Source organism: Anguilla anguilla, chromosome 10 (genome assembly GCF_013347855.1).
Source record: "Anguilla anguilla isolate fAngAng1 chromosome 10, fAngAng1.pri, whole genome shotgun sequence".
NCBI classification, from domain to species: domain Eukaryota; kingdom Metazoa; phylum Chordata; class Actinopteri; order Anguilliformes; family Anguillidae; genus Anguilla; species Anguilla anguilla.
The window spans coordinates 14,996,662-15,004,325 of NC_049210.1; positions in this window are offsets into that span (position 1 = coordinate 14,996,662).

Here is a 7,664-nt window from a genome sequence, read left to right on the forward strand (position 1 = left end):
CTGAAAAAGAGGTAGACATTTCACACATATTGTACTACACTGTTGGATTGAGCACATATGAATCTTGTTTACTAGTTTGTCAGAGACAATCTGCACTGTACTGTAAACACTTTCTGATACAGATTTACTGTTGACGAGATATTCGGGTAACGAGAGATGTTGAATTCAGTATCAAATACTTTATATTGCTATTCACCGGAGGTGGGAACACATAGAAGAAAAAACACTTGAGCCAGTTTCTTACTGTTTGAAGTTTGTAATGTGAAATCTGTTATAGGCTCATTCGGTGAATAATGGGCATGCATATCTAGCTAGATTAATTCTTTTTCTGTGTATGTACAGTACTCGTTCTCTAAATGACTTTGAAGTTATTGCATCAGTTATTCATATATTCAGTGTTCTTGTATGGGACGACTTTTGTACAGGTTTTGGAATTTTAAAAAGTGGTTTTACTGCTGAGTGAGATTTTATACTCATGTTCTGTGATATTCTGCATTCCAGTTTTATGGTGACATTTGCTTCCATTGCTTTCTGTGCCGTGAATTTTGCAACAGTAAATTCTTAAACAAAAAAGGCGAAGACCTTTTTTTTTTTTACACAAAATGGATTAATTGAATAACTATAAGTCTGTCTGAAACTCTGCTTTTCTCATTCTTGCAAGCACTCCAACACAGAAACACCCCACATGCATTTTAAGTATCTACAACATGAAGAAGAAGGCTTGCGATGGATTGTGATGTATCAAATTATTGTCAAGCTGGGAATCAACAGGATATGTAAAGATCCAATGTGCATTTGGAAAGGCAGAACCTAAATAGGATCAGTTTCCTGTAATTTTTTCATGAGATTTTGTATATACTGGCCAGATAGAATGCAACAAACTCTATCTTGAGGCAAATGCAAAAGTGCCACTCAGTGGTGTACCTGTTCTACACAGAACTGCCATTTTAAGGACCCAGGACCAGCAGTACCCAAAATATATCTTAGAGTGTAGATGAAGAATGAGTATCCTTGTTGAAGCCTTAAAGCTGGGCCTCTGTGCATTCCACTTACAGGAAAGCAGAAAGTGGGAGCTGCAGGAATTTCTCTGGCCACTAGTGTGCGCTAATAAGTAAATAATGCCTATTTGTACGTCTCAGCTCTGGCCCGAATGCACAGTCACGTACCTGAGTGAGTGAAGTGCCGCAAGGACATTTTCCACTGGTGATGTCAAGTTTATCCGCACCGCTTCGTTTAGTATTGTAAATATGTGGCATGACGTGATTCCTCATTTCTTTCAATTTGATCTTTTTTTAAATTACTTTCAATGGCAAGTGAAATCATATGTCTATGAGTTATCTAATGGCCATATTCCAAGGTGTCTCCCATCTGTTTTTTTACAGTTTGACACCTAGCACCCTTTTCTGATTCTTTAGGCCAATATTTGTATTTTCGTGGTTTGCAAATAAACAATTTGAAAAACAAGAAAGGTACACCTCAGTTTAAGGAAGTCAGGAAGACCGTGTCACATGCAGTATTACCTAGTGAAACTATTCAGCTGACTAAAGGAGCAGTTGGTTTTATCTGGATATCACTATATAGAATGGAGGATTCCACAAACTTTATTGATGCTTTAATCTTGGAAGTCATGGAAGGTGAGTAATAGAATAATTTACTCAGATTTGCTGGGTGAAATGAACTTTTTAGGAAATATCTCCAGAAATTCCAGCCATAAGTTGTAGGTACATTCTAATACTCTAGAAAATATTCTTTTTTTGAAAATATGATGGTGATTTAAAATTAAATCTTCATTTGCATTCAGAAATATACATCTACATGGTCTGACATTTGATTGTTTTATCCTTTTCAATAAAATGAGTAATTACATGTTTGCTGTTAACTTTGTTATGGTTATGAAAATATACTATATAATCTGCCAGGATGTGTTTTATGAAGATAATGGCTCATGTAGAAACTGGTCTGAGTTAGCAAGATGTTTAAACAAATAAAATCATTTTAAGCCATCAGAAAATACTGCAGGCTAAACTTGTGTGAAGAAGGGAATCCATTCTACAACTACTAAGAAAACAAGTAGGTCTCTGCTTTTTATTTAGACGATAATAAATTTAGGGTAGGAAATGAAATCTAGTATCCTCTAGGGTGAAATGGTATTCAGTAAAGACATACACTGTTGACATTTGATAGTTCATTTCCCTGAGTTCATAGTGTAATATGCTGTTAGCTGTGATGTGTGCTGGTAATGAATTGCATAGAGTTACTGCTTGATATTAAGTGACTTAAATTTGATTACTCATAGACATTTTGAGTATACCATACTAACACACACTGCCCTTGCCACGCAGATACAGCTAACAGTCAGTTGAATCAAAAGAGACCCAGAGCTACTGTGTTAGATAATAGTCATAGTAATTATAATACATTCAGCATTAGACGAGGGTAACGACAGTATTAGGTCATGGCTTTTTATGACATGCCTTCTCCAATTAGTTGTTGTCTTTCAGAAACTAGGAAGTGTAATTTTAGCTAGCTTCCAACAGATGGCAATGTTTTAATAAGCCAGTTTAACGCTTTGAAACATTTTATGAAAAAGGCTGTTTTTTCACCCTTGGCAGGAGTATGTGTAGGCAAGATGATGGACTCCTTCAATTCCCCATCCCACCATGTATATGTGAAGCTCTTATGATTGAAAGATTGCCGCAGGAAGGAGGGAAATGTTCATAGTCCTTGCTATTGATTTGTCAATAAAATCTTGGTTTTCATTCACTCCAGATACATGTGGAGGCACACAGACACAGCTGTCTGAGCAGCAGTTATTTATGATAGTTATTTAAAAGCTAAAAAATGGCTAATCTTTCACATCTTTTTCTGTATGCAGAATCTACCCAGGGTTTCCTGGTGTAAATCAAATTAATTAATCAAAGTGCCATTTCAAGATAGCAACGCAAGAGGGAGTAGGCAGGTCATTTTTCAGTGTGATTCATGTGTAATCTCATGTGCAGATTTGTCTTCTGTGAGACAGTCTTGCTTGGGGCCTTACCAGGACATCTTGGCTCCCTAGGCAGCAAGACAATGTGGGGAAAAAGGAGCAGAAGGAAAAAAAAATGCTGCAGAATCTTTGAAAACAATAGCAATTATATGCTTAATGTCTTATTACTTCTAATGTAGGAGAGCGTGAGGCAGTGATGTAAAAGGTTTAAGCTGCTATACTGAGAGAAATGAAGTTGAGCATACCCATCCACGTGTGGATCTTTGTGCGTATTTGTGTTTTCAGGCTTTCTCTGTCCTCTTTTTTTGTCTGCTGTCGTTATTGTAACTGTGTGGCTTTGAGCCATTTCTGACACGTAATGTCCTTTTTTAATTGAACAATGATCACAATGACCAAATTCTGAAAGCACATGTAAAAAATAAAATTTACTGAAGTGATTGCTTGTGCGTGCCAATCATTCAGTTTCAATCCTGCTGGAGCCTATCCCAGCATGCATTGGGCACACACCATTCACTCACACAGAAATGGAGACACTGAAAATAAAAGTATTATCAAGCTATTTTACATCATTTATGGTCCACATGCTGTAGAACTGAAAAATCCAACTTAACATGTGAAACTTAGCAACAGAGAGAGAGAGAGAGAGAGTGTGTGTGTGTGTGTGTATAGACTCTGCTGAAGCATTCTGGTGCATACAGAGTATTAATGCAGACAGAGGCCGTGTTTAATCCCACACTGCCATTTGCTTTAATGCTTTAATTGTAAAGAGATCTTAATGAGGAGCTAATTGCCTCTGTGCAAACTGACACCAGTGTTATTAACTGCTAAGTAGGCCTTGCGTCACACAAACCCTGCCACTTCGGTTTCTATTGTTCTTTCGGGACAAAAATTATATTGCATTTCTTTTTCTCCCTTCAAGGCTTCATTCTAAATATTCAGTCTGGCTTTTTCATTACCTTCTGCTCTCCTCTCCCTCTAAGACAAAGACCTTTGTTACATACAATAGGGTATCAACTGCCAGACCCCAATCACTACACACATAATCCAAACTCAGTCCTAACATCTGTGCGGAATCCACACATCTGTAGTGTTTGAGAGCCTTGCTTGAAGGTAAAACACATTGCATCCATGTGGCAGAAACAGAGGTTAATGGGAATTCAGTGATGCGTACAACAGGCATTTCCCCCAGCAGGAGAGGACCTTGGAGGACAATCGGTCCATACAGCTGTTTCCACTCATTGTTCCACTGTCGTTTTTAGTGTGTGTGTGTGTGTGTGTGTGTGTGTGTTAAAAGTCCAATGTTGGGTATGAGAACACATACATGATGTTGGATATTAGAGGCTTCACGGATAATGGCCCAGTTTCTGGAGGTGCATCTTATAAATATCTTTTCTAAGCCAATCAGGCAGGTGCCAAGGTCTCACCACCAGAGTGATTTAAAGTAAACTGAGTGCATGAGAAGTACACATTGTGTCTGCTGAATATTGCAATACGATTGTGATCCCATGAGCAGCAGTAATAACATTTTTCTGTCTTCTACTGCAAATATCTCCTCATCATTATGGAGATTATTTTATTGTTGGAGTATTTTTGTTTTGACTAACAGCTACTGCAGTTACACCATACAAGGCTGATTTCTGTGTCTAAGGGTTGCTATGGAAGATGACTCTTTTACAGTACGCACATTCACCCTTGCTGTAATTTAGTCATCATCTCAATATTTTGTATTCTTTTGTATACGTGTGCATGATGATATAAATCGATAAAATAAATAAACAAAATAATTCATTCTTGTTTTGTTAGCTCAGCAGACAGACATTTAAAAAAATTCTTTACATCTACTTACAGTATATGAATACATTTAAGGTTTGTAAGCCCATAAAGCAAGCTTTAAAATAAGATGTGAAAGCAGGAGAAAATGGAAATTTGAAGAATTTAAAAAAAAATATATTCAAAAATGTTAATTGCAAGCAAAATACCAAATGGCATTCTAAAAAAGATTGAAAAATAATCTGCCTGACCTCACTAAAGAGTTCCATATGAATGGAGCAGAAGCAGCAGAAGTCTTGAGAGGGGCTGTGTATAGTATAGAGCTGTAAAAGCCGTGAGAACCTTGCGCCAGAGCAGATGAGCTGTGACGATTATGCAGAAAGGGAATAACCTCCCAATGAATTAACGGGGACTACTAGATAATTATGTGAGGACGCCCTGCACAAAACGTGCCTTCTGCACGCATTTAGTTTTTTTTGGCTGGCGCTGGCCATACTGGCACATTCTCGTTGCGCCAACAAAAAGACGAGTCTTTTGAGCAGCGATAGGGGCGTGCCGCGGAGAAGGAGGCGGGGAATGAGAGATGGAGAGAAATGGGGGAGAAGAGTGAGTGACAGAGAGACAAAGGTCTTTGTGTGTCTATAAATAGTTGTGATTATTTTGCCCCTCATGCGTCACTCCATCCCTCCCCCTTTCTCCTCGTCTTTCTCTCTCTTTTCCTTTCTCTGTCTTCGTCATCACTTTCTCCCTCCCTTTAGGCTTTTTCTTTATACTGATTTCATCAAACCATTCCTCCCTGTATGTCAATAGATTTGTCCTTTCCACCACCAGGCTCAGTGCCTGCTGTCTCTCTTTGCTGTGTTTTGCCTTATACCTCATTTCCCACACATTTCACTTGTGCTATTGAATGCTCAGAAATGATGCACATAATCATAGACACTCAAAGACAACATAAGCATAGGCTATGGTGCAGGTGAACAGAAAGAGTAAAGTCAGCACCGAAGAAATCCTCTGCTCACTTATTCAATCCTGCATGACAGACGGATATGAATGAAAAGAGAAAAAGACAAAAAATTAGGGGGGAATGAATTACAGGAAAACAGAGAAAGAGAGGGAGAACAGTAATCATAATAAAACCAGCGTGGAAGAAGAGTGGGGTTTGACAAAGAAAAATATTATCTTATTTATCTTCGTCAGACTACACTCTACTTCCACCCCGTCTTTATGTCATACAAATTCTGATTTCTGATTTTAATATTGTTGAGTAAGTTTCCACAACTGAAGTTAAGCATGATTAAGCATGAAATTCTTGATGACACAGTTGCTGGTGTGGATTTAGCATTTTTGGAAGCATTAAATTTATAAGTACACAAACTAAAAAAACATCATGAATCCAAATCACCGATGTGAGTGGTGTTCCAGCTTTAAGGATGTTTATGCAAGTTGAATTTGAAGTTAATTTGAGATCTGTATAAGACACCAAAGCCTGCCCTATCCAGTAAGCGACAGAAGTGGCTGCTTAGGACCCCGTGACCACCAGGGGGCCCCCTAATTATTTGAAAATACATAGATATATTATTTTGTAATGTAGGGTTTCGAATTGTCCTCAAATCAAATGCTGCATAGGGCCCCTCAAAGGCTAGTTCTGTTATTTTTATAATTCATGCACAAGAAAAACTTGGGAAATGATCTTCACTGCAAAAACCAAAAAATAAGTTTATCTTAACAAGTATTTTTGCCCCAGATTTAAAATAAAAATTACATTTGTATTACTTTTTTGCTAAATAAGAAAAAACGTCTTGAGGTGAGACAGTAAGTCATTTCAAGATTTGGGGTAAGACAATTTCACTTGAGAAGCAAAAAATAACTTTAAGCAAGCTAATATTTTCTATTTTAGAGAGAGAGAGAGAGAGAGAGAGAGAGAGAGAACAATTTTAAGACTCATTACGAGACTAAGACACTTGTTAAGATATACTTTTTTGCTGTGTTAAGATTATATTTAAGCTTAAATCCAAGAACAATTTTATCTGAAAGAAAAGCATGGCACTGTACAGTGGTTGGTGTTTACGACATGGGTAAGACTCTGAAGCATTATGAGGGGAATGCGAGCAGCAATCAAGTCCAGAAACATGTTCGTTTATGACCTCTGCCAAGGAAGTTGTGTAACAATGTCCATCCATCCATTGGTCTTTTTGTCTGCGACAGATGTATCTGGAAAATTGTCTGCCTGGATTGCCATGAAATTTGCTGTGTACATTCATGTTCCCAAGAGGAAGAATCTTACTGATTTTGGTGTCCCCATGAGTCCCCATGAGCTACTCTAGCTCCACCATCAGGCCGAACTTTCACTTTGTGATTAACATATCTGGAAAAGTAATGGCCAGATTGCCAAGATATTTGCTGCACGCATTCATGTGATGGAAGATTGTTATGCCTTGGAGGTCTACGCTCTACTGAGTGCATTCTTTCTAGTTAATGAATGCTTTCCATTTACATAAATATGCAATACCATTTTTTACTTACAAATTGAATATTTCAAAGGCTGCATTAGCACTGTGAAGAAATATATTGGTATATTGTAGAAAATCACATGGTAGCAAGTTGTCCATGAAATATAAGGTACTGGGAGAGAAAAGGAGCAGGGAGCAGTGAAATATTTCTGTCACACAGGGATGGTTGCATGTTTTTTTTATGCTGCTGCTTATTATGTGCATAAGTCATTTTTCATGTTTTTACTGTATTTATGGAAAATAAAATGGGCCAGATTATGCCCTGAAGCCCAGATGCCCTGTGCTGGATTGCACAGTGCTCAGCCAAGTGCAAAACTGAGGGGGAGAAGAGAGAGGCTCTTTCTAATGTGGCGTATTGTGAAAATCTGTTTTGACAGAAAGAGCGTTGACAAGGAGGA